Source organism: Neofelis nebulosa, chromosome 16, assembly GCF_028018385.1.
Source record: "Neofelis nebulosa isolate mNeoNeb1 chromosome 16, mNeoNeb1.pri, whole genome shotgun sequence".
NCBI classification, from domain to species: Eukaryota; Metazoa; Chordata; class Mammalia; order Carnivora; family Felidae; genus Neofelis; species Neofelis nebulosa.
In genome coordinates, this window is record NC_080797.1 from 7292613 (window position 1) to 7298612 (window position 6000).

The following is a 6000-nucleotide window of genomic DNA, read 5'->3' on the forward strand; positions in this document are numbered from 1 at the left end:
TCTGAGGTTATGTTTATTTCTCTTTATTCCTTTCTTATTTCTGGTCCTCACACTGGATCGTCTCAAGGGACCTGTCTTCAGGTTTGCTGATACATTCTTCTGATTACTCACATCCACTATTGATCTGAATGATGGTCCCCCCAAATTTCCATGTCCTGCCCCAGAATCTGTGAATATATTGTCACACTGCAAGAAGAATGAAGATTGCAGAGAGAATTAAGTACGCTAATAAGTTGTCCTTAAGATAAAGACATTATCATCGGTTATCTGACGTGTCCAGTGCAATCCTAAACCACAAGAGTCCTAAAATGGGGTGAAAAGAGGCAGAACAGTGAGAAACCGAGAAATAGCATCATGAGAGAGATTTGATCTGCCATTGTTGGCTTTAAAGATGGAAAAGGGCTATGAGTGAAGGAATGCAGGAAGCCTCTAGAAACTGGAAAAGATCAGGAAACAGATTCTTCTTAGAGGCTCCAGAAAGAAGTACAACCCTGCCGATGCCTTGATTTTAGCCCAGTGAGACCCATTTCAGATTCTTTCAAAAATAAGCATTACAGTCTTTGTCTAGTAAGGCCAATATCTTTGCTTTCTTAGGACAGCCTCTACTGACTTCTTCTTTTTGGGTATGGGCCATACTATCTTGTTCTCTTCCCTACCCTAATTTTTTGTTGACAACTGAACATTTTAAGTAATATGAGGTAATATCATTGGAAATTAGATTCTCCTCATCTCTTCCCTCAGGGTTTGCCGCTATGACTGTTTTTTGTTGTTATTTTTTATTGTTTAATGACTTTTCTGAAGTGATTCTCTCCAATATGCATTCTCTTTCATGGGTGACCCTTGAAGTCTTGCTTAAGTTCACTTAGTGGTCATTTAATGATTGAACAGAGATCTCCTGAAATGCTTGTAACCAATAAATGTCCCCACATTTGCCATCGGGTCTGGTGTGTGTGTTGGGGGCACACTTTACAACCCTCTCTCAGCCTTTGCTGCCTGCTTGCTCAAAGCCTCAAAGTTAGCCAAAGGTGAGAGCTTAGGGCCTTCTCAGTTTTTCTTTCCTGAGAATGCTTATAGCCCTGGACAGGTACACAACCCTGCACGTGCATGTGGTCTTTCTGACTTCCCAGCAATGTATCAGAGCTTCTCAAAGCCAACTCTGGACATTTTATTCCCTAGATTTTCCTTTTAAGCTTTTTGATCGGCCTCTTGTGCACCTGACCTTTTGTTGCCATCTTAGGCAGTCATGATGTTAAACAATTGTCTATGATTGTTTTCAACAAGTTTCTTTGGGCAAAAAAACTGATCATACTGGGAGAACTCGGGGTCAGGTCAGCTCAAGACAGTCTTTCAAGCGGGGTCTTCCAGTGAACCCCCAGACAGGGAATGGAGTTTGGAACAAGTTCCTATCCAGATCAGCCCTTTAGTGTGATTGCCAGGCTGTTAATTTTTACTGTGATCATAGTCTGTTGGCCGTCAGGGACACTGCAAAGTTGGATAGAGGGGATGGGAATATGAACAGCTGAAGTTCTACAAAGTTGCTGTTCTTATCAAGATTCAGCCATTTTTCTTGAATAAACACTTCCTGGATTTCTGAAGCTTTGGTTAAGTTCCAGAGTTGGAAAAAGTTAATTCTGACAACTTTGCAATATTCTCATTGCTTTTATGGAGGAGATCATTTTCCAAGGTCCTGACTTTGCCAGTTTCGTTGACATCACTTTAAATTAGTTTTAAGGGGGGGGGTGGTGCCTGGCTGGCTCAGTTGGTAGAATGTGCGACTCTTGGTCTCAGGGTTGTGAGTTCGAACTCCGTGTTGGGTGTAGAGATTACTTAAGAATGAAATCTTTAAAAAAAAATGTTAGTTTTTTGTTTTGTTTTAAAATATTTATTTAGTTTTGGGAGAGCGCAAACAGGGGAGGGGCAGAGACAGGGGGACAGAGGATCCGAGGCCAGCTCTGCGCTGACAGGCTAACAGGAGTGAGCCTGATGCGGGGCTCGAACTCACGAACCGTGAGATCATGACCCGAACCAAAGTCGGATGCTCAACCAACTGAGCCACCCAGGCGCCCCTAAAAGAAGTTTGTTTTAAGGTTTGCTAATTTAAATTAATTGCAAAATCTTAAAACTATGTCTAATGTGAAAATTAATCATAGATCCAAAATGTATTAGTGAGTATAAACAATGCAGCAGTAAAAGCTTTCTCAGCAACTTAAGGTTTGTTTTCAGAGTAATAAATGGAAGCTCTTAATGGTTGAGATGAGCAAGCCCAATTCTTTGCTTTCCGTGACTTCTCAGTTTTTTGTGATGCCTAAGTATAGCTCAGTGTTCTTGTTGTATTATTTCTATACCTAGCAAATCTACATGTTAGTATTAACCTCAGAGAAATACACTTGTCCAAAAGAGCTGAATTCCAAGGGTTTACAAAACAGAAGAAGTTGGTAACAATTGGTGTTTCTAGCGATATGAGAACTAGTTAAATAATTTCTGCATATTAGATAGCTACTAAAAAGACTTGCTGGGACTTTGTGTACCGATACAGAAAAATATTCATTACATAGTTTTAAGTAAAAAAAAAAAGTGAGTAACTGTACTTATGTATGTTTTGGTACTGATTATGTTTAAAAACCAGTAAGTTAGGGCCGCCTGGGTGGCTCAGTCGGTTAAGCGGCCGACTTCGGCTCAGGTCACGATCTCGCGGTCCGTGAGTTCGAGCCCCGCGTCGGGCTCTGTGCTGACAGCTCAGAGCCTGGAGCCTGTTTCAGATTCTGTGTCTCCCTCTCTCTCTGCCCCTCCCCTGTTCATGCTCTGTCTCTCTCTGTCTCAAAAATAAATAAACGTTAAAAAAAAAAAAATAAAAACCAGTAAGTTAAAGCATAACTATTTCTACATGTTCATATATGCTCATAATTATCTGTAAAAGTATCTAGAAATGTGCACATAAAATTAACATCGTTGGTTATTTCTGGTGGTAATTGTGGAATTGAAGCTGTATTTTGGTTGAGGTGGGGGAGGGAGGATGCGGAGAAAGGATGGATTATATAAGAATATTAACTTTGCTTTGTTTGAGATTTAAAAAATCGATTACAGGTATAACTAAATGTAAATTAAAAATAATATAGGTATAACTAAAGTAAATTTTTACATATGAACATATAAAATTATTGTTGGATATCACAGCAAGCAAAAGCCAAATAGTAATTACCTTAATGGCTCTGGAAGCTTAAGTATAAATGCAGTTTTCATATGTGTATTTTTCTGTTTTTTCCACATTTTTATGTAATAAGCATTTATTACTTTTGAATAACAAAATTTTTAAATTTTACACAGGTAAATATAGATAATAGAGAGTAAACAAGGAATCTCCAATACTATTTTAATACTTTAATAATGTTAATAGTTAAATAAAAATTATAATTTTGGTTCATAATCGAACAATAGTGCCTTTTGCATCTTGTGCAAAATGTGTAATAGTTGGAGAAGCCTATTTGTTTATTTAAAAATTTTTTTTAACATTTATTTATTTTTGAAAGAAACAGAGACAGAGTGCGAGTGGGGGAGGGGTAGAGAGAGAGGGGGAGACGCAGAATCCGAAGCAGGCTCCAGGCTCTGAGCTGTCAGCACAGAGCCTGACACAGGGTTTGAACTCACGAACCGCGAGATCATGACCTGAGCTGAAGTCAGATGCTTACCCGACTGAACCACCCAGGTGCCCCAGGAGAAGAAGCCTATTTGTATTGGCCTGGAAACTAAAACCTATTATCGTTAATAAAATAATAGGGAAAAAGTTTTTCTTTCTCTTTGTTTTTGAATGAGTCTGCTATATATTGGGACAGAATTTTTTAGAGCTTCCCAGAAGGTTCTCTTTGAAAATTACACCTCTGAATAACTCTAGCATGTATTAAAATCAATCATGAGCCTGGAAAGTCATATATACTTTAATTGAATATATGTGGTTAAATCCCCTAAGATGAACTGACATTTATTCAACTTTCCATCATAGCTTCCTATGCCCTTTGAAGGTATAGATTGAAATGTATCTTACATGCACATGACAGAGGTGACCCAAGAAATGCCACTGATTTTTTTAGACATTTCACAATTCACTACTCCTTAAAAGCAATCTCTTATCGATTTATGTCTTATTTTTCTTGTTCTTGTTCTTGCTCTTGAGATGCTGATATCCTGCTTACAGAAGTCACTGTGATCACGTGACTGTATCAGAGTTTCTAAAGATGTCTTGAAATGAGGCAGTCTAATTACAGTCTATTCTTTGATCCCTCTTGATGTGTCCTGGTCAATATACCCACCACCAACCTTCTCAAAGATGGCAGCACCATACCACCATTTGCCCAGAAAAGAACTCCAAGTTGGTCTAAATGTTTGGGTGTCTCCCAACACTACCTGTCAGTCCCTTTCATCCCCCGACAAAACTAGCATGAACTAATGTCAGCTCCTTTCCTGGGGCTGTAGAAAAGAAAATGTGACCCGAATAAATAATGTATTGCAAATGTCAAAATAAATTTCAGATAAAAATGATATTTTTCAACGAGATCTAGTGAGAAGACTGTTCAAAAGGCAGAGTTAGAGTTTCCTGGTTCTACATTTAATTAACTCAATCTGACTTTTATTATGCTTTGTGTTATGTGTTTCCCTGTTCAGTAAACAAACAGAAAATTAAACTAGGGCAACTGCCAACTAGCAGTAAATTTAATTGAAAAATAATAAATTGCCATGGGGTGCTATAGGGTTCTGTGCAGATAAACTTATTTTTCCTGGAAAGTTTCCACTTGCATTTGTCACAATGTGATCTATAAAAGGAACAAAAGAAGTGAAATACGGTACTTGATGGTAGATGTGTTAAGAGTGGAATGGCCTTGGAGGGTAATTCATAGGCTGGTTTCTGGGACTTTCGACGGATGAGCTGTGTTTCCTCCTGAAGCACAGAGCTGGCTTCCAGAGGAGTTCTAACTCTGCCCTCTGAATCTGCCGAACCTGCTGAAACTGTGCCCTATCAACTTTCAGAGAAAGCTCGCTGAGGAAGAAGCCTGAGTGTACATGATTTAGGGCAAAGGGAGACTGCAGACAGAAAAGGCTAGTCCTCAATAATTCCATGCTACGTGCCTAATAACTGCTTAAGTCCTTCAAACTTGATACGAATCAAAAGTATTTCTAAACATTTGGCTATTTATTTTCCTTCCTTGATATCTTTTCCTGGCGTATAGGTAAGCTTCTAATGATTCTCTGTTAGAGGTCATGTCCAGGCAGGAGGTTTAAATTAAGTCAGGAAAAAAAATAGGGGCTTTCTGCATGATGTGAAAACTACCACATCTGGTTATCTGTCTCACAGTGTGGAGGGCAGGTATCTGTTTATCTGATTGTAGATTCTATCTTCCAGGTTCAAGTGCCGGGAATGGAACAAAGTTCCCATTCCTTCCCTCAGATCCCCCAAGCATAAGTGGAATCACTGGACTGAACACACAGACCATCTTTTCTTCTTCCGCTTCTGCTGCAGAGAAGGAAGTTGCTCAGTTATTCTCCAAGTTTCTAGCAACAGTTCCCATAATGGACCTCGATCCTTCACTAGGAGGCTGCTTGGCTTAAAAGAATCCACTGGCTGGTGTTAGATATTTGTTTGGACTCAATATCCACTCCTTGCTTGTTAAATAGACTTTGAAGAGTTGTTTATTCATTCAGTGGATATTTTCTAAGTACTAGCTATGCACCTGGTACTATTCCGGGTACACGGGGCTTAGAAAAAAAAAGACAAAAAAAATCCTCTGACTTCAAGGAACTTACACCTTCTTAGGGGAAAGGCAGACAGGCAAAGTAAGTGACCATGCCATAAAACAGTGGTCACTAAGGAGAAGTAATGTGGAGTTCTAGAAGTCAGCAGCTGGTTTTGATAAACGTCCCTGAGAAGATATCATTTGCAAAAAGACTTGAAGGAAAGGAGAGAGTGACTTGAAGACATCTGAAGGCGGGACATTCAGGCAGAAGAAACAA